Raw genomic sequence first — 22,342 nt, forward strand, 5'->3', positions numbered from 1 at the left:
CGTGAACAGCTGGCTGATATATTTTAACAATAAACCTAATATAAACCTAATGCCAATCTAATATAAACAGATACTGGACGGCATTATCTTTGCCGTTCTGTTGGATATACCCATCTGGAAAAAGCTCTAATTTTAAAATTGAAAGGAACACAGGGCATCTTTCTGTTACGTGTAAAACTTAAAAATAATGCCAAATGTATCATGCATGGAAACACCCCCTATATGATACAGACTGCATATACATAACATTGTATGTAACATTGTATTTTCATTGTGCGAGTGAGGATTAATATTTAATCAATAGTAGGCACTACTCCCACGAAAGATGTGTAAAGAAGGAAACCATTTTTAAGACATCAAATAGTTTTCAGAACAACGAACAAAGCAACAGCAGAATGAAGAAAAGAGTGAATTAAACAAGTAATGAAAAAATACATAAAAAACAAATCTAAACACTGACACATTGCTGAACAAAATATAAAATGACATTCAATAACAACATATTTTCTCTCTGTGCACGAACAATAGGCAACATTTACATGTTGCGCCCAACATCCACACAAAGTAATTTGTTACCCGCTCTGTACACCTGTATTGTAGTTACTGTAGCAATAATCCGTTATTTCCACTGAATACACAGAGCCACGGAGGCTGTGAATAAACCCAGAGCAGCGCCTGTGCAAACCTGTGCCAACCTGTGCCAGACAGGCTTTCTTTCCACTTTGCCTTCACCGTGAGAGGCTTTAGACAACTCCAAAGTTATCCTGCGAGAGCATTTTCAGGTTGTTTTCTCGCAGATATTTTCTTGATTTAAAACAGTGAAAACTTAACCACTCCCACTGTATTGTTGGGCAGGATTAACTACAGCTATAACCAACTGCTAATAGCAAACTACACAACTGTACATCACAGGGTTTACTTTCAAAATTAGAAGAGAGTAGCATCTAACTAAACATGAAAGCGCATCTGAGTACAGTTGTGTAGTTTTCTAGTAGCTGCTGTGTTGTGTTTTATTCTATCGGGTTGCGCAAGAAAGGAGCTACGAGAAGGTCGTTTTGCAGCGCAAATCGGGTCAGATTTAATAACACGACAGTTTAGCAGCGCGATTTCCATTCTCAGACATGCCGCTAATGCTTCTGCGAGCGACTCACAGCGCAAACATTTTTTATTTAATCCTGCCCCTAGTAACAATATCACTCAGGTAGAACAACACAGATTATTCTTGTAAAAATACATAAATCAGTGTCCTTGAGTTAAAAAGAAACAATAATCATATAATTTTTACTAGATAGTATTTTCAGACATTTCCCAGCATTTTTCATTATTATTATTATTATGTTTTGGGTGACTAAATTCAAAAAATGTGCCAATGTCAATAGAAAAGCCTAAATTTGTGAGATTGATTGTGATATACACCGATCAGCCATAACATTATGACCACTGACAGGTGAAGTGAATAACACTGATAATCTTGTTATCACGGCACCTGTCAGTGGGTGGGATATATTAGGCAGCAAGTGAACATTTTGTCCTCAAAGTTGATGTGTTAGAAGCAGGAAAAATGGGCAAGCGTAAGGATCTGAGTGACTTTGACAAGGGCCAAATTGTGATGGCTAGACGACTGGGTCAGAGCATCTCCAAAACTGCAGCTCTTGTGAGGTGTTTCCGGTCTGCAGTGGTCAGTACCTATCAAAAGTGGTCCAAGGAAGGAAAAGTGGCTAAACGGCGACAGGGTCATGGGCTGCCAAGGCTCACTGATGCACGTGGGGAGTGAAGGCTGGTCCGTGTGGTGCGATCCAACAGACGAGCTACTGAAGCTCAAATTGCTGAAAAAGTTAATGCTGGTTCTGATAGAAAGGTGTCAGAACACACAGTGCATTGCAGTTTGTTGCGTATGGGGCTGTGTATCATCTTCGTAATCCTCTTCATAATCATCTTCATGTTCACATTCATAATCCTCTTCATGTACATCTTCATAATCATGTTAATAATCATCTTCATGTTCATAATCACGTTCATCTTAATTTTGGCACTGATCACCCTCTATACCTCCTATAGTGTAATTTATAGTGGACATTTTTTTTATCTGCACGTAATACCTTGCACTACCATCTGCAAATTTGTCAAATAAAATAATGACAACGTAGCCTAATAATGTTGCGTTTTCTTGAGAAAAATAAACCACGTCATTCAAATCAAATAAACAGGAAATGCAAAATACAGGAGCAATAATCATTCAAAATATCACTGCATGGTTATAAATTGACCGGTTATAAACTGCTATTCAACACACACATCTCTCTCTCAAAACAATGAGCAGCTTTTATAGGTTTGTGACCATGGCTACTCCCATGGGTGGAACTATTTACTCAGTGAAACAAGAATGTATAGTAAAGAGTTTGTTTTCTATTGGTATAGTACACTTGATTTAGGCTAACTCACTAGTCGCCAGGCAGCTTCCCCTATAGACTTGAACGTGCGGGTTCACATCTGAGAAAAGTGCTTGCTTTTAGATTAATAATATGCAGTTGAAAAGCCCAGCTGCACTTCACTGAAATGCAGTCAGGCTTGTTCAGCAACACAAGGTTTCTAACTGAAATACAGGACAGTCAGGTTGTTCCTTCACACATAACTTTTACAGCACCCTACTAATGAACACTGGGAATGCAATTAAAAGGAGTTCTACCACTTCTTGCAAAGCTCTTCCTTGAGTTTGTAAGTACAAGTTACCAAGTGCTACCTATCCCAAGTAAAATTAAATTGACAGATGAAAAGGGAAACAGGACACAACTAACAAAAATATTGGTCTGATGGAACAAATAAATTGATGCAAAATGCCACTACAAGGCATAAAATCATGCATACTGTTCAATAATTACACTACTCTAAGGCTGCGTCCCAAACGGGCCACCTGCTTCCTAGAGTAAATCTAGGCCATAATCTTGTTCAGAAAGGACAAGGGTCTAAAAAACCCAAATGGAACCTATCAATAGAAGTATTATTACCATTAAAAGTTACACACCTCTACCTTGATATAATGGGAATTCGGATATAATGCGTCTTCAACACAAAGAAAACACCTCCCATCTCCAAAACAGTTGGTGGCTAAGAGTGGCTCATGCTCCTATTTGCTAAAATGCATAAACATTTTTTTACAATAGTTAGGATGTAAGAATGTGTAATTTAGTGTTTTCTGATATTGTATGTGAATTTGTCATTTTCCAAAGTATAACCAAAGAATCCGTCGATGTATGATTAAATCACTGTACTGTAATGTGCCCTAAATAAGGATTCTGGCACTTCACAAAGTCAGCAGGGGTTTACTTACGGCCTGCAGCATATCACAGTCAGAGGGAAACAGCAATGGGGTTGCTCCTCTCTCAGGGGTGCCAACTCCTCAAAACCGCTGCAGAATCTCTATATATCCCCCCCCCCCCAATAATACGGAAGAGAAATTACCTATGGCTTGCCTAGCACTAGCTGAGTGGGGTAACCCTTAAACTAAGCTAAAAAAAAGTTTTGTAATTAAAAGAAAGGAGATGTACAGCAGATTTATTTACAGCAAACACTGTTAGTTATAACAAATTATTTGCTGGCTATTAATACCAGAAATGCTTGAGGCCAAAGCAAGTTCAATAGAATGTAGTTTCACCTATAAAGCGGTAAGATTTTTTTTTTGGCTCCTGACCAACACATTATATCGGGGTAGAGGTATACTCCAGAAAACCAGGAAGTATCACTGTTGTGTGTATTGCATTTGATAATTGGGAAAAGTCTGAAACTGAGACACTGACAACAAAAAGGAAACATAAGTAAAATAGTCACCACCACTGTGCAGGTCCCCGGATTGCTGAGGATCCAAAAGCTCTCTGAAACAGCCTAATAAGCACTGTTCTAAGGCATATATTAGGTTGTTTCAGAGAGCTTTTAAATCCTCATCAATCTATAATATATATATAGCCACACCTATATGTCACAAACTGCTCCTTTAACAACAATTATTTTCAGCATTGCATGTTTCATTGACATTTTTTCTCTGGTCCCATTGGCATGTGTGTCTGCCTGATTTTACCCCAGGATTGTTTACAATTTATGCTACATATAAAATACACCAAACAAGTCTCCTGCTGGTCTTTGCCTATAATCAGCATAAACATATATGTAAGTGTTTTGTATAGCTTTAGGCACAGGATGTGTGAAATTAATGTTCCTGCAGATTTCACATTGGGGAGGTTTTCAGGCTGTTGGCATGGGGGAGACATTTACTTAATACATTTGAATTGATTCACCATTTTTCCTGAAGGACTACGTTCAGCTTATGGTTAAAATAACAGCAACAATACAATATAATAAATACTGTTTTCAGGGAATGTGAACTAGTAACAAATGTAAGACAAAGCCAGGTTAATTAAATAATGATCCACTCAAACTGGAAAGCAATCAATCAAATTAAGGCAAACTGCATAAAATCAATAATAATAATAATAATAATAATAATAATAATAATAATAATAATAATAGGGTATCCACATATGCACTGAATTTAATAAGAAATAAGTAAAACAAAAAATATCCATTAGCTTTGTCAGATGGACTGTAAGCACTGTATTTTGTGGATCCACATGCTCTTTGCAGAAAAAGGACAATTTTTGAGCAAAAATGCCAGTAAAAGAAATAGACTATGCAGATGAGATGAACAAAACAAACAAATAACAGATTAATCCTCGATTCATCTTTTTTCTTCAAATTATTTTTCAAATAGACTGAACTACATGTTATAAAAAACTAAAAAAAACAAGAAAGCATACCCATTTAATAGGGTAAAATGGTCCATTTCATAGCAGAGGTGTAGACTTGAGTCAAGTGACTTGGGACTCGAGTTGACTCAAGTCAAAATTTATGAGACTTGGGACTTGACTTGAAAAAAGCTGAAATGACTTAGACTTGGCAATCACTGACTTATGGGTGTTTTACTTGGCATGACTTGAAAAACGAAGCTCACTTTTCTCATTTTTATGTTGTTTGTTATTGTAAATTTTTTGTTACATTCAAATGGATGCATGGCAGTCCGCGGATGAATATGGAGCGAATTGTGTCAGGGCCTGTCATACCATGTGTCCTTGGGCACAGACAATAGAGAGCCGAAGTGGTGTCGTCACTTTGTAGGCACTAGCGTATGTAAATTAACTTCCAGTTCCTAATGCAAAAATCCCATTCATTTTTCCCCATAGAGATTCAGAAAAATCGCTCAAATAAGGTCTACGTTCAACACAGGCTTAGGCCATCTTATATGTTTTGTTGTGGAAGTTACAGTTTTTCAATACATTGGGGCATTATAGGTCTTGAAGCACAAACTTACCAACAGCAAGGAAAATCTAACAAAATGTTAACTTTTAGAACGGGACTACAGCACAGGCGCATGCCTGTGTCGTCTCCTCCACTAGATAATGCGTCCTTGCTGCCCCAAGCACGATCACCTAGCTAGCTAAGCAGCAACTTTCTACATTCTAACACAATCGGGTAGTGTTTATTTTAGTAGTTAGCTAGCCAGTTATCTTTAAACGGAGTCATAAAGTGCTAAAGTTGCTTAAAATATGTATCAAAATGTATCCCCTGCGTCTCAGCTCAGCCAGTACCTCACAATGTGTGAAGGACAAAACAGCCTCCTGTTCTGGGCTATGAACAGGATCACTCTTTAGTTTGGCAGTGAGTGCATTAGTTGTACCAGCAGCTTCTGCATTTTCTGCTTTGGACCAAAAAGAAAACCCATATTCATGTTTTTTCCTTGGATTTTGTCCCATAATTAAACTATATTATTTTTTTATACTATCGGACATTATTTTGGTAATATATGGACAATATATATTTTTTTTATAATCTGCTGTTATGTATTGTATTAAGTATAAAGAAGATTGTAAGTGGTAATTCATTATGAAAGAGACTTGAAGACTCAAAATTGAAGACTTGAGACTTGACTTGTAGCTCAATGACTTTGAGACTTGCTTAATACTGACTTGGGACTTACTTGGACTTGAAGCAAAAAGACTTGGGACTTACTTGGACCTGCAAAATAATGTTTGTTGACACCTCTGTTTTATAGTGTGCACCCTGGTATGTGATGGATTGTAGCTTGGTGAGAAGGTGAACAACAGTTGGTGCGATTATTCGCAAATGGAAGAAACACAAAATAACTGTCAGTCTCCCTCGGTCTGAGGCTCCATGCAAGATCTCACCTCGTGGAGTTTCAATGATCATGAGAACGGTGAGGAATCAGCCCAGAACTACATGGGAGGATCTTGTTAAGGCAGCTGGGACCATAGTCACCAAGAAAACAATTGGTAACACACTACGCCGTGAAGGACTGAAATCCTGCAGCGCCCGCAAGGTCCCCCTGCTCAAGAAAGCACATGTACAGGCCTGTCTGAAGTTTGCCAATGAACATCTGAATGATTCAGAGGAGAACTGGGTGAAAGTGTTGTGGTCAGATGAGACCAAAATCAAGCTCTTTGGCATCAACTCAACTCGCCGTGTTTGGAGGAGGAGGAATGACCCCAAGAACACCATCCCCACCGTCAAACATGGAGGTGGAAACATTATGCTTTGGGGGTGTTTTTCTGCTAAGGGGACAGGACAACTGCACCGCATCAAAGGGACGATGGACGGGGCCATGTACCGTCAAATCTTGGGTGAGAACCTCCTTCCCTCAGCCAGGGCATTGAAAATGGGTCGTGGATGGGTATTCCAATGACCCAAAACACACAGCCAAGGCAACAAAGGAGTGGCTCAAGAAGAAGCACATTAAGGTCCTGGAGTGGCCTAGCCAGTCTCCAGAGCTTAATCCCATAGAAAATCTGTGGAGGGAGCTGAATGTTCGAGTTGCCAAACGTCAGCCTTGAAACCTTAATGACTTGGAGAGGATCTGCAAAGAGGAGTGGGACAAAATCCATCCTGAGATGTGTGCAAACCTGGTGGCTAACTACAAGAAACGTCTGACCTCTGTGATGGCCAACACGGGTTTTGCCACCAAGTACTAAGTCGAAGGGGTCAAATACTTTTTTCCCTCATTAACATGCAAATCAATTTATAACTTTTTTGAAATGCGTTTTTTTCTGGATTTTGTTGTTGTTATTCTGTCTCTCACTGTTAAAATACACCTACCTTTTTTTTTTAATTCCTGGAGTTAAATAGAACAAACAATTATAAGGCGATTAATAAGGCTTTTACATAGCTTCTCTTAATTAGAATTTCATTTCAATAAGAACAACGCTTCAGGCAACGTGTATAACAGCAAACAGTGGCGCATTTAGGGGGATGCCATCGGGGCCATGACAATTTGGAAAAAAAAATTAATGTTTCTGTAGGTCGGAGCTCCGCCCGGGATTCGAAGCGCGACTCAGGCGCTGCTCTGCACTACTGATTCTGTCCACGAGTTATCTCACATGTAACGTGCTCATATACTATACCAGTCACAACCGTGATCAGGGGAGCGATCATTCAGTGGCTAAAATGTTCACTCCACTATGACAGAAGAAAAACTTTATGGACTCGTTTACCCGTACATAAGGACCTCAAACTAATGTGTGTTGATGTAACTGATTAATTCAGGCATCACCACAGAGACTTGCATTGACAAAGAAACTCCTACATCAGCGGCGGAAAAAGCTGATTTTCTAGCAGCGCACACATCGAAAGTAGTGCATCCTCATCCGTTTGAATTACACACCTCCACCAAAATAGGTCTTGTGATTGACAAGCAACAGAAACCGTGTCTAGTTTCCCTGCATAATGTCGGTTGATGCAAAATTTATTCGCCTGATGTGTCCCATAGTGATATTTGGTTGTGAAGCAAAGATATATTTGAGTCAAAATCTGCCTAATTTCATGTATTTCATGCAAATTTTGAGCTAAGTTGATCGACTTCAAAATGAATCGCACATTGCAGGTCTTTAATTTTCACACTGTTATTGGGGAGACCGCCGCCATGTCCCCTGCGCAAATTCCTGCCTTCGCCACTGGTAGGAAATGTAAAATAACTTGCATTATATCACAAGTTAGAGTGGATCAAATGTTAGAAAGCAATGACAATACATTAGTATCATTATTATTATGCTGTGTTCGAGCCTTATTAAATTATTGCATATGTAAACAATTAACTGTATTTAAAAAAATCATACGTAATAATACCTCCACTACATGGAATCAAACCCACAACCCAAAGTTCATAGCAGTGTTTCTAAACCACTACACCAGCACACAGACACTAAAGTGCCCTACAAACACAGTCCACTATCCTAATTAGGTGTAGTCTATATGCCTGAATTATTGGAATTCATTTAAAATTAATGTAGAAATTGAGAAAAATATGTGTGTATGGGGTTACAGCACTCTGTTACATATTCTTTTTGGGCATTCATAATACAGCACTTACGAGACTTTTAAGTACTTATCACGGATCAAAACGGATTAGTCGTCCCTCCCCAACCAGCACAGCGGCCCCACTACACAATTACAGCACCATCGATCGGACCCGCCCTCCTGCGTGTGATTGGTGCCTCATGAATGTCAAAAACCACCCCCTTGGGTGATTGACAACCATTAAAAATAAGTAAATTTGCCAAATGAAATTGAAAGATCAATTGGCAAATGAAATTGAAAGATGACATGGCAAACAGCGCAATAAATTAATTAATTGATTGACGAATTGACTAATTTACAAACTGACAAATTAATTTATGAATTGACTAATTTACGAAATGACTAATTTATTAATTAATTTATGAATTGACAATTTAATTTTGACTCTTATAATGCTCCATAGGTAGCGAGTCCAATACCAAGACCAAGTCCAGACAAATCCAGTCTCAAGACTGGTCCACACACACGTTATCTTTGCATTACGATGCTCAGATGAAGTCTGAGCAGTGTGTTTTTCCTTGTTAAATGTTTGTATTTATCTTTTACATTTCAGTGTTTGAAAAATACTGCCGTTCCATTTGTGTTCCCAGGTCACTGGAGCCTTGCAATTGGTACAAACTTGGCCAGCATCAAGCAAAATCAAAATGATTAAATTATGCTGGCTAAGTTTACCTCAGTTTTTTCCTGTAACTTTACAAATAGCTTTAATATCTCCATGCTGGCAAAGCTTACCCCAATAGTTTCTAAAAGCTTGGCCTGTTGGTTTGACATTTCCAATTTAGATGGCTGTATCTCTGTACCTTGGTAGGGTTGTCTGTGTTTTGTTTTCACTGTGCCTTTTGGAATAGATGGTATAGACTGAAAGCCTATATGAGTAATCACTGAAATCTACCAGCAATATACAACATGATAACTGGATTTACATATTGTTTTCATTAAGTGTAATTGATCGATTTTCCTTAAATGATTTCCTTAATTGGACTATTACTTGATTTCAGATTTTTAGTTGTGCTAATCTACAATTTTTATTATTACTAATATTATCAGATTGCTTAGCAGATGCCCTTATCCAGGGGACTCACAATTGTTACAATATTACATTTAACTTAGAATTACCCATTTATACAGCTTGGTTTTTACTACAGCAATCTAGATAAAGTACCTTGCTTAAGGGTAAGACAACAGTAAAACTCTACTCTACTTTGGAATCCATAACCACTACTTCACAATGCTGTCATAATTAATACTACTACTACTGTTAAAGTTACTTACAAATCTACAACCAAAAAAAGGTCCATTACATTTCTTCTGGATGTTCAATACCTTCATACAATTTAGCTTTCATCAGTCTTTGAAAGTTACTGTAAAAATAGCAGCATATATATATGAAAAGATGTGTTATTCTTTTTCGGTAGGCAAAATAACAGCAAGGCAGCTGCTACTTTAAAACTACTGCTCTAGATCTAGAGGTAGTATTTGATTGTACTATACATTTAAACAATGTTTTGAGAAGCTTTACTTGTATATATGGCATATTAAAGGTTAAAATGTCATCAAGAACCAAAAGGTACATTATTCCAAAGCAATATTAATGCTGCAGAGACCTTGAATTCTTCAGATAAAGTTGTGATATATGACCTTGTTAGTTTATATGATAATTGGGGTTGGGAATAGCGAACAAATAAATCGTCAAAGTTATTTTTTTGAAAACAAGCAGCATCATAGACTTACCCTTCAGGAAAAATATAAATGGAATGACTTGCTCTTAATTTATAAAACAAAATGTAATACGTTCCAAGTTGCCGGTTTCATTTTAGCACCTGCATAGAGCACACTTATGACAGAGGGTTCCTTATGTTTTTGTTCTCTCATAATTTACTAATACTACTAAACAATTCAGTCAGAACAGTTTGTTCCATTAGCTCTAATTTAGACTATTACCTATGCAGATACATTAACATATGTTTTTCTAACATAAAATGCTAAAAGGATTGTTGCAGTATAATTTAAATATATGTACACGATTCTAGATTGTCTGAAAGATGCTATAAAATAGGAACATCATATTTTAAAACTGAACTAATTACAATGAACATTTAAAAATAACGTGGTCAGTGAAGCATGTGTTTAGGAAGTTACGTTGCCTAATTCCCTAGCTTGTTGGACACAAGTCTCCAGTTTCCTGCTAAACAAGTTTTTGTTACAGAATGTTACCGAATATATTTAACCTCAAAACGCATTCATAAGATCAATCTACAACAAGATATATATATATATATATATATATATATATCCTCCTTGGATGATTCAAAATAATATCCAGTATAATCATATTGTAAAGCGACAATTTTGTCCTCGTTATTATTTACCCAACCACTTGTTTTTGTTTTATGTAACAGCCTTAATAAACTAAAGGCTTAAGCTAAGTTTTCATAGGTTCATGTCATTATTAGAACTGGATTTTAAATTAATATAATGGATTTACAATGTAAACATTTACTTACTTTGCACGGTATGATACAGCCAGAACACGATCATTTTGCAGTTATAAAACCCAGCTAAAGAGGACAAACAAAAACATTAGACAAGAAAGCCGCTGAAGGAAAATAATAATAATGAATGTATTAGCTCAATTGTATAAAGAAAATGCGCAGCTGTATAGTACCTGTTGCTGAAACCAGTGCAGTGTCACACCAACAACATGGCTGACAGCAAGCAAGCACTGAGCCTCATTACCATTGAAGCACATGATGGGAGGAGTAATCGTATTTTTCCAACATTGCGTGCGCAATGCGCTCTCACTGTCCAGGTAAGCACCACACACCAACCTTTTCCTATGACGTTGGGCACCGCCTCGAACATATTATTAATTATATTTTTAGAGATACGACAAAATGCTTTTAATTATGCATTACGTAGATGCTTGCACTCCTTATATAATATACTGTAGTAAGTGTGTTTTTGTTTAGATTTGTTGCTATGTATATAACGATAGAGACATCATGGTCTTATGAAGTGCCAATAACCTATATACATTTCTGTTTGTTTTCATTCTGTTTGTTTCTTATTGTATTTACGTATGTATATTGTAAAATACCAGAATATTACATTTTAAAATTAATTATCTGTGGGTCACCCAAATTGTTTTAAATAATAGTTCAAATTGTGATTCCACCTAAAAGTATATTGAACTTAACTGAATTATTTTCCTTAAATTAATTTTTAACAGTAGGGGTTTTAAGTTAAGTATCAAATTGAATAAGGAACTTATGTTATAAAGGAACCAACTTTGTATAAGTTACAGTTTAAAAAGTCAACTGTAAGCAAATTATTACTTCAATTAGAGGTTCAATTAAGTAACTGAAAAGTCGGTTGGAACAAAAAACAGCAGGGTTGAGAACAAATGGTACTGTGATTCATTGAACACTCGGGTAGGGCCGTACTGACTGCTCTTTTGTTAGAATAACTATTGGGCAGTGCGGTTTACTACAATATTTAATAACCATCAAAAATACTTGTGTATGCTGATATAAGGAGCCTAGCAGCAGTTACAATACTTAGATTGAGTTTCAGTGTAATATACTTATTTTGTACCTTAACAGTCTCCATCGCTAGGGAGGAGAGAGAGAGTAGCAGGTGTTCTGAGATGAAAATGCAAAAAAGAGCATATTGCTCTGCACTGCTACTTTTCTATTATCATTTTTCTATTGCAAAGTAACCAGCTTTATGTATTTGCTAGCTCTTTATTTTGTGTTCCTTGATTGTTGCTACGCCTGTGTAGTGGTAAGCTTTAACCCACTTTACTGACCTCCGAGGTCAGCAATGTAACCTAGCAAACATGCTGAAGGCTTATGACACAATATTCATATCTCTGCTATAATCTTTCTCAGTTTGATTGTTGGAAGTATAACAAATGTGTATTTTGTTAGTGTAGTTACTGTTTTTTTACAATGCTACTTACATGATATATATGACGTCCCATCCATGAATGCTTTTCACATGCATAGTGTATTACATTTAGCTCATTATCTAGCCACTGCTCTATATAGTTCATACAAGAAGTATGGGTTGTGTGCTGACAGAGACACACACACATGCACGAACACACATGCACACACACACCATCCTCCACCCACCTGCGTTCCTGGCAAACACCACCAAAGGGAGCCAACATACTCCAGCCACCTATGTTCCAGCTGAGCTCCATCACTGTTGTCCATCCACCTGTCTGGTTCTTGTGGAAAAAATACATCTCACACAGCAAATAGTAGAGGGATCCTTTTACAGGGAGTGACGGACACTTTCGGTCCCGTCTGGTAGCAGATAGCTAAGCGGGCCAGACGAGGACAGTAGACAGCCCCTTAGCCAGTGGAAACGAGGCTAAGGATTTCAGATATGTCTAGGATTTCAGATATTAATTTTGCTTTCTTTACCATCAGGTAACATCTGTTTCACCTAGCTCAGGAGAAAAGTGTATCAAAGTCTAATCAAAATACATTTAATAATTCTAACACATCTAGTGCTACATAGTAGATTAAGAGACAAAAGACAAAAATGACAAAATGTCAAATCACAAAATAAAAAATAATAATACTGAAAGTTGATTCTTATTTTTTTATATAGTACAGCCACCCTTTTAATGTTCAGCTCTCCCTTGACAATTTGTGCATGGAGCCAGGCACTATTTTCATTTACTATTTACAAATGGTACATACAAATTTAATTCTGTTTGATATTGTAACGGAGATGGAAAGGCATCGGCGCCCTGCTTAATTAATATGCGGACATCTCTGCTAGGGTCGCTGGGAGGTGAACTATGACTGTATAAGTTGATTTAAATATGTTAATTACATGCAGTACTGATCTGTACTTCAGTTGTTATTTCCCCCCTGTTCTACATGTCTGTTTTCTATTTGGGTTTCCCCTCCTGTGTTAAGTTATATGGGTTCTGCATGGCCCCAGCAATTTTACTGCCTTGACTTAATTGCCCATGTCACCAAAAACCCAGGCGATTTCTCAACCCCGCAAGCCCGGATTTGGCATAGGTATCAAACCGGGGTTGACAGGAAAAAATAAAAAACATACTTGCGTGCACAGCGCAACAGCGAACTCTTGTATACTTTCATGTATTTTTTCATTCGGTGAGAAGATGTTCATTCAGTAACAAAACCTACAATATAATTGAGCACTGTTGCAAAATACAAGGAGTTCAAGCAAAATATTTTTTCCAATACAAGCTCGGTTTGGATCTACTTCCTACAAAAAGTACACGGCCAGTCAGCCAAATGCAAAAAATGGTGCAAACAAGGTATTGAAAACAGCTGGGGGCTCTACAAGGTCGCTTCAGTTTATACAAATGATCAGTACATAAAAACTATGTGAATTAATAAATAATAATAATAATGCAGTATAACTCAGTTTGTGTTTAATTTCAGCTCCACATAATGGCATTTATTATTTTACTTATTTAGTATTACCTTGTTGATATGGCCAGGGGTTCTAGGTTAATTAATAAAATAAGGGGGGAAAACTAAGATTTGAGGAGTTCAGACATACGTTTGATGTGTCTATTTGATGTGTGATAGGGTGAGGCGTACACCTGCAAGGACACTGCTGAAAGCGTTGTATAATTGCGTTTGAGAGAGAGAGAGAGAGAGAGAGAGAGGTGCCATCAGAAAAGTTTAGAGTGAGCTTAGTGTGTTTAATTTATTTAATTTTGTTTCCATGTTGATGATTTTTTCCATTTATGCATGAAATAATTTGGCTTCAAGCCCAGGTGTCCCAGTTTAAACTCCAAAAACCCAGGCCTGGAATTTTTCTCCCAGTTTTGGAAACCCTAGCCGCCACCTCTATGGCTGCAAGAGCTCGGCGCTGGAGGAGACAGGGAAAAAGGCCCCCTGCCTCTCCTGAAGCAGATGACAGCAAGTAGTGGTGGCAGGTGGGGGGCGATGGTGGAGCCTCCTGTTGGGTCTGTGATCCCATCTGCTGGAGGAGCAATTGTTTGAACCCCTCCTCTTCTGCCCTCCAGGGGAAAGACGCCCCCCTACTCCTGCTGGTTGGGGACCACTGTTGGTGTGTGCCATGGTGGGGGTGCAGCAGGGGGAGCGTGAGCATCTGCTTTCTGGTGACCTTCTCCTGGGAGTGCCTGTGGGGGGGAGGTGAGGGCGAAGCAGACCACTCTCTCAGTTGTGTGGTCCTCGCGCTGGAGGAAGAGGAAGAAGAGGACGCCCTGGATGCTGGCTGTCGTGGTGGAGACACTTGAGGGATGGGTCGGTGTCCAGTGAAGCCTGTGGAATAGCAAGCAGATCCTCTGCTCCTGCGTCAGTGCACAGCCATTTTCAGATCTCTCCAGAGATGTTCAATCGGGTTCAAGTCTGGGCTCTGGCTGGGCCACTTAAGGGCATTCACAGAGTTGTCCTATAGCCACTCCTTTGTTATCTTGGCTGTGTGCTTAGGGTCGTTGTCCTGTTGGAAGATGAAACGTCGCCCCAGTCTGAGGTCCAGAGCACTCTGGAGCAGGTTTTCATCAAGGATGTCTCTGTACATTGCTGCATTCATCTTTCCCTCAATCCTGACTAGTCTCCCAGTTCCTGCCGCCGAAAAACATCCCCACAGCATGATGCTGCCACCACCATGCTTCACTGTAGGGATGGTATTGGCCAGGTGATGAGCAGTGCCTGGTTTCCTCCAGACATGAGTTCAATCTTCTTCCATTTACGGATGATGGAGGCCACTGTGCTCATTGGGACCTTCCATGCTGCAGAAATTTTTCTGTACCCTTCCCCAGATCTGTGCCTCGATACAATCCTGTCTCGGCGGTCTACAGACAATTCCTTCGACTTCATGGCTTGGTTTGTGCTCTACATGCACTGGTAACTGTGGGACCTTATATAGACAGCTGTGTGCCTTTCCAAATCATGTCCAATCAACTGAATTTACCACAGGTGGACTCCAATCAAGTTGTAGAAACATCTCAAGGATGATCAGTGGAAACAGGATGCACCTGAACTCAATTTTGAGTGTCATGGCAAAAGCTGTGAATACTTATGTACATGTGCTTTTTTTGTTTTTTATTTTTAATACATTTGCAAAGATTTCAAACAAACTTCTTTCACGTTGTCATTATGGGGTATTGTTTGTAGAATTTTGAGGAAAATAATGAATTTAATCCATTTTGGAATAAGGCTGTAACATAACAAAATGTGGAAAAAGTGAAGCGCTGTCAATACTTTCCGGATGCACTGTAAGTCGTGCTGCCCATTGTCGGACAACAGCTTCAGTTGGCATTGTGTACAGCCCTTGGGTTAATTATGGGGAAGATAAAGGTGGTGTGTATATCTTCCTCTAACAGGCCGTCTACAAAAGATGGCAAGCTCTGTGGAAGGAGAAAGCATTGACCTCAAAGGATAGTCTGTCGACATCGAGGGAATCCTTGTCAACATCGAAATCTCATCGACCTCAAGGGAGCTTATGTCGACCTCAAGGGAAGATCTGTCGACATTGACAGAGTCTCGTCGACCTTGAGGGACTCTTTCGACCTCAAGGGAGTTTCTCTTGACCTCGAGAGAATCCTGTGGCTGCTCAAGAGACAACTTCCAGACCGACAGTAGCGCGGATGGGGGATGAGAGCCGGTGTCAGAAGAAGAAGCACACTGCAGCTCTCTCTCTCCCCTCAGTCACTGTAGAATTCCTTAAGGATGGTAAGAAAAACTTTTTGTATGACAGATCTCTAAAGAGGGGCCTAAGCTGTCTCTGGACTAGACTACTGCACCACTTACCTCCATAGAAAAGAAATGCTCTGGAAAGCAGACCAAAGCCGCATCATTTGCAAAGAGTGCCAACATTTGTTTATCATTCTGAAGACACAGCAAGAATTTATCCAATCTCCGAAAAAAAGGGGAGCATGCTTCTCCAGGCTTTAGTATGCAAGCAAAATTAAAGTACTATCACTAGGCAGTGAAATGTCAGGCAGCAGCTGTCAGGAGGAGACTTTTCACAGACGCCGGTGGCGAGACTCCTCCTGTCAGCAGAGCACATATACAGACCCTCAGACAGTTATGAGAGCGATTTCGGAGAGGGGGGAGACAGAATGTACCAAGACATTTCTAGTTTATTTCAGCTGGTCAACCTATATGTCAGAATCCCTCTTTCAACCCAAATTACAGAACTGACACAAAAGAAAATCACTAAGATTAAGAAATACACAGAAGTAATAGTCTGGCCGATTTCTCAGTAAAGGAGAAAGAACACATCTACACCAAGTTGGACACACACCTTTACAATCAATGCAAAGTAAGCAATGTCCATTTATTATTATTATTGTTATGATTAAATATTACTTGTAGTAATAGTGAAAACAACAATAATAATAATACATACATTTGAAGATATAGCAACCCGACTGGCTGATTTGTTTTGTTTTCGTTGTTTTGCCGTGTAGTTTTGCGTGGCTTCTTGTAATGTTGAGGACAGCTGAGGTGGACCCAAGTGCAAGCTCTTATACAGAGGAGGCACGGCTGACAAAGCAAAGGGGATATCCAAAAGTCGAGGTTTTAAGACATTCCAGGGGTCAATAGGTCGGGCAAACAGGTAATCCAAAGGGGTGGTCAAAAGGTCAGGAACACAGGAAAGTCAAAAGCCACAGGGAATGCTTAGAAATGCAAAAATGGATGAGACAAGACTTAGCAGAGAGTTGAAGGGCAAACAGGGTTTAAGTGCAGGGCAGAGTGGAGTCCGTGGAGCTGGTGGAGAGAGGGGGAACCAATGAGAGAAGAGGGTTAGTAGGACAAGTGCACATGGACGGTAGGAATGTTAATAGGAAGATTGCAGGGTTAGTACTCAGGTGATGATGACCTCTGGTGGTGAACAGAGGAACTGTGGCTGGCAGGTGTAAAACTTCTAGAGAGGTGTGCTCCTTCCAAACGAAGCGATTGTGAATCAATGTCACCTGTTATGGTGCAAATGAAATTGAAAACAGGTGCACTGGAGAGGCAACAGCAAGACAACCCCCAAAAAGGGAATGGTTTTGTAGGTGGTGGCCACAGACAATTGCTCTCTCCTTATTCTTCCTGACTGATTCTTCCTTAGTTTTCCATTTTGCTAGTGTCCTTGTCACTACTGGTAGCGGGAGGCGGTACCTGCAGCCCATTCAGGTTGCACAGGCAGTCCAGCTCCTCCAGGATAGCACATCCATATGTGCCATCTCAAGAAGGTTTGCTGTGTCTCCCAGTACAGTCTCAAGAGCATGAAGGAGATACCAAGAGATGGGCTGTTACACGAGGAGAGCTGGACAGTGCCGTAGAAGGGCATCAACCCAGCAGCAGGACCGGTATCTGCTCCTTTGTGCGAGGAGGAACAGGAGGAGCACTGCCAGAGCCCTACAGAATGACCTCCAGCGGGCTACTGGTGTGCATGTTTCTGACCAAACTGTCAGAAACAGACTCCATGAGGGTGGCATGAGGGCCAACGTCCTCTAGTGGGACCTGTGCTCACAGCCCAGCACCGTGCAGCTCAATTGGCATTTGCCCGAGAACACCAGAATTGGCAGGTCTGCCATTGGCGCCGCGTTCTCTTCACAGATGAGAACAGGTTCACACTGAGCACATGTGACAGACGTGAAAGAGTCTGGAGACGCCGTGGTGAACATTATGCTGCCTGCAACATCATCCAGCATGACCGGTTTGGCGGTGGGTCAGTGATGGTTTGGGGAAACATATCCTTGGAGGGTCGCACAGACCTCCACGTGCTAGCCAACGGTACCTTGACTGCCGTTAGGTACCGGGATGAAATCCTCAGACCCATCATCAGACCTTACGCTGGTGCAGTGGGCCCTGGGTTCCTCCTGGTGCAGGACAATGCCTGGGCTCATGTGGCCAGAGTGTGTAAGCAGTTCCTGGATGACAAAGACATTGATGCCATTGACTGGCCCTCACGTTCCCCAGACCTGAATCCAACTGAGAACCTTTGGGACGTTATGTATCGGTGCATCCGACGACGCCAAGTAGCTCCACAGACTGTCCAGGAGCTCACTGATGCCCTGATCCAGGTCTGGGAGGAGATCCCCCAGGACACCATCCGCCGTCTCATCAGGAGCATGCCCAGACATTGTCGGGAGTGCATATAGGCATATTACTGAGTCACATTATGAGTTGCCATGATGAAAGTTGGAACAGCCTGTGATTTCAATTGTTTACTTTGATTTTCGGTGTGAGTTTGATTCCAGCCCTCAATCGGTTGGAGATTTTGGTTTCCATTGGCCTGTTGTTACGTCATTTTGTTCTCAACGAATTATACAATGTAACAGTAAAGATTTTGATCTTTAATAGATCCGATGTGTGATTTAAGTGTTCCCTTAATTTTTTGAGGCAGGTGTGAAAAAATGCTGTGAAGTAAGAATGCTTTCAAAAATAGACATGTTATTAGATTATACACCGATCAGCCATAACATTATGACCACCTGCCTAATATTGTGTAGGTCCCCCTTTTGCCACCAAAACAGCCTTGACCCGTCAAAGCATGGACTCCACTAGACCTCTGAAGGTGTGCTGTGGTATCTGGCACCAAGACGTTAGCAGTAGATCCTTTGAGTCCTATAAGTTGCGAGGTGGGTTCTCCATGGATCAGACTTGTTTGTCCAGCACACCCCACAGATGCTTGATTGGATTGAGATCTGGGGAATCTGGAGGCCAAGTCAACACCTTGAACTCGTGATTCATCAGACCAGGCCACCTTCCTCCATTGCTCCATGGTCCAGTTCTGATGCTCACGTGCCCATTGTAGGCACTTTTGGCAGTGGACAGGGGTCAGCATGGGCACCCTGACTGGTCTGCAGCCCATCAGCCCCATACGCAACAAACTGCGATGCACTGTGTGTTCTGATACCTTTCTATCAGAACCAGCATTAACTTTTTCAGCAATTTGAGCTTCAGTAGCTCGTCTGTTGGATCGGACCACACGGGCCAGCCTTCGCGCCCCACGTGCATCAATGAGCCTTGGCCGCCCATGACCCTGTCACCGGTTCACCGCTTTTCAATCCTTGGACCACTTTTGATAGGTACTGACCTCTGTAGACCAGGAACATCCCACAAGAGGTGCAGTTTTGGAGATGCTCTGACCCAGTCATCTAGCCATCACAATTTGGCCCTTGTCAAAGTTGCTCAGATCCTTACACTTGCCCATTTTTCCTGCTTCTAACACATCAACTTTGAGGACAAAATGTTCACTTGCTGCCTAATATATCCCACCCACTGACAGGTGCCATGATAACAAGATTATCAGTGTTATTCACTTCACCTGTCAGTGGTCATAATGTTATGGCTGATCGGTGTATGTATCAATTAACTAAATGCAAAGTGAGTGAATAGAAGAAAAATCTAAATCAAATCCATATTTGGTGTGACCACCCTTTGCCTTGGTACACTTGCAGGGATTTTGTAGGCATATAGTCAGGTGTATGATTAAATAATTATACCAAACAGGTGCTAATGATCATCAATTCAATATGTAAGTTGAAACAATCATTAAGTGAAACAGAAACAGCTGTGTAGGAGGAATAAAACTGGGTGAGGAACAGCCAAGCTCAGCTAACAAGGTGAGGTTGCTAAAGACAGTTTACTGTCAAAAGTCATACACCATGGCAAGACTGAGCACAGAAACAAGACAAGGTAGTTATACTGCATCAGCAAGGTCTCTCCCAGGCAGACATTTCAAGGCAGACAGGGGTTTCCAGATGTGCTGTCCAAGCACAAAGAAACGGGCAACATTGAGGACCGTAGACGCAGTGGTCAGCCAACGAAACTTACTGCGGCAGATGAAAGACATGCTTACTTCCCTTCACAATTGGAAGATGTCCAGCAGTGCCATCAGCTCAAAATTGGCAGAAAACAGTGGGAGCCTGGTACACCCATCTACTGTCTGGAGAAATGTGGTCAGAAGTGGCCTTCATGGAAGACTTCCGATGTGGAAACAAGGCCAAGCAACTCAATTATGCATGAAAACACAGGAACTGGGGTGCAGAAAAATGGCAGCAGGTGCTCTGGACTGATCTGTAAAAATTTTGGCAGTAGCAGAAGGCAGTTTGTTCACCGAAGGGCTGGAGAGCGGTACATGAATGAGTGTCTGGAGGCAACAGTGAAGCATTGTGGAGGTTCCTTGCAAGTTTGGGGCTGCATTTCTGCAAATGAAGTTGGGGATTTGGTCCGAATTAATGGTCTCCTCAATGCTGAGAAGTACAGGCAGATACTTATCCATCATGCAATACCATCAGGGAGGGATCTGATTGGCTGAAATGTATTCTGCAGCATGACAATGACCCCAAACATACAGCGAAAGTCATTAAGAATTATCTTCAGTGTAAAGAAGAACAAGGAGTCCTGGAAGTGATGGTATGGCCCCCACAGAGCCCTGATCTCACCATCATTGAGTCTGTCTGGGATTACATGAAGAGAGAGAAGCAACTGAGGCTGCCTAAATCCACAGAAGAACTGTGGTTAGTTCTCCAAGAACCTACCTGCCGAGTTCCTTCAAAAACTTTGTGCAAGTGTACCTAGAAGCATTGATGCTGTTTTGAAGGCAAAGGGTGGTCACACCAAATATGGATTTGATGTAGATTTCTCTTCTATTCACTAACTTTGCATTTAGTTAATTAATAAATATAATCTATTGACATGTCTATTTTTGAAAGCATTCTTACTTTACAGCATTCACACCTGCCTAAAACCTTTGCACAGTACTGTATATATATATATATATATATATATATATATATATATATATATATATATATATATATATATATATTATATATTAAGTGTTTATACACTGGGTTAATTTTGAAAACAATATTATTTTTAGTATATAAATGATGTCTGTATAACGGGTTTCTTTGTTAATGCACATTTCTGTATTCATTCCAAAAATAAACTAATTATAGAAAGACTGAAAACATTGTCTTGTGTTTCTTGTGATATACAGGTTTCATATGATTAGTATAATATTGTAAATGTATTGTATTTTAATGTAAAATTAAGTAATTTGCAGCAGTATACCAAGCGCTGTGATGTGTGTGAAAGCGCTGAAGTCCTGGCACATAGAGCGGTCGCTGTCAGCTTTGATGCAGTAAATTGTAATCAAGGATTTTTTGTAATCAAATTACTCAAGTAACTCAATGAATCGTGACAGCCCTAAATGGCGGCATTGTTGTTGTTTTTGTTTTGTTTTTTCTACTCATATTTGTAACCGCTATGACGTACAGGCTTGTAGTTTTGTATCAGCACAGGCAGATTAATGCTTTTGATTTAAAGCACGGAGCACCAGCTTGCTGCGTTTCTATGCTTTCATGAGCCATCACTGCCTCTCGCAGGGAGCTCTTGTTCTTCCACCCTTGGTTTTCTCTTGAATAACAAACACTCTGATTGGCTTGTGGTGTCTCCTGCACTGCCTGCCCATTTCAGAAACCACACCAGCAACACGAGTCTCCTCCTTGTTCATGGGTCCTGATATTTTAGATTTAATTCTGGGAGAAGCTGCGCTGTGAGAATTCCTCCTGCAATCTCACGCAATGTTTTGCATTCACATCTTGTGAATGTTTTTTATTTACTCGGGCCCATAGTATTTTTATTGACCTATCAGGGACATGTTCACATCTATTGCTAGGTGGAAAATAAGCATCATGGGTACTGTAGTCTTTATCCACAGTCCAACAAAGTCAATAGTGCTCTTTTTTAGCAGCACCTACACAAACAGGGTGCTGGCACAGGTCTGAAAAGACTGATGTCCTGCTGAGTTATAACTGATCTATATGTTTTCAGATTTACAACCTCTCACCCCCACTCATTACCAAACCACTTGGAAGGCACTCCTGCTGAGTGTCCTGGTCTGTATTGTGTCTGTATTGTGTCTTCCACAGACTCACAGACATTTCTGCAAA

The 22,342-nt window shown here is 40.3% G+C and overlaps 1 protein-coding gene across 5 annotated transcripts in view; it reads right to left on the bottom strand.

The window, feature by feature from the left end:
- LOC136738487 (intersectin-2) overlaps nucleotides 1-11,205 on the bottom strand; it is a 235,780-nt gene extending 224,575 nt beyond the window's left edge. For all 5 annotated transcript variants that reach the window (XM_066698568.1, XM_066698407.1, XM_066698655.1 and 2 more), the window contains exons 1-2: nucleotides 11,081-11,205; nucleotides 10,920-10,973 (exon numbers count right to left, since the gene is read on the bottom strand). The gene's annotated coding sequence lies outside the window, so the exon portion shown is untranslated. The remainder of the gene's footprint in view (nucleotides 1-10,919; nucleotides 10,974-11,080) is intronic.
- Nucleotides 11,206-22,342: the final 11,137 nt, after the last annotated feature.

This window comes from Amia ocellicauda, chromosome 1, assembly GCF_036373705.1.
Source record: "Amia ocellicauda isolate fAmiCal2 chromosome 1, fAmiCal2.hap1, whole genome shotgun sequence".
NCBI lineage: Eukaryota > Metazoa > Chordata > Actinopteri > Amiiformes > Amiidae > Amia > Amia ocellicauda.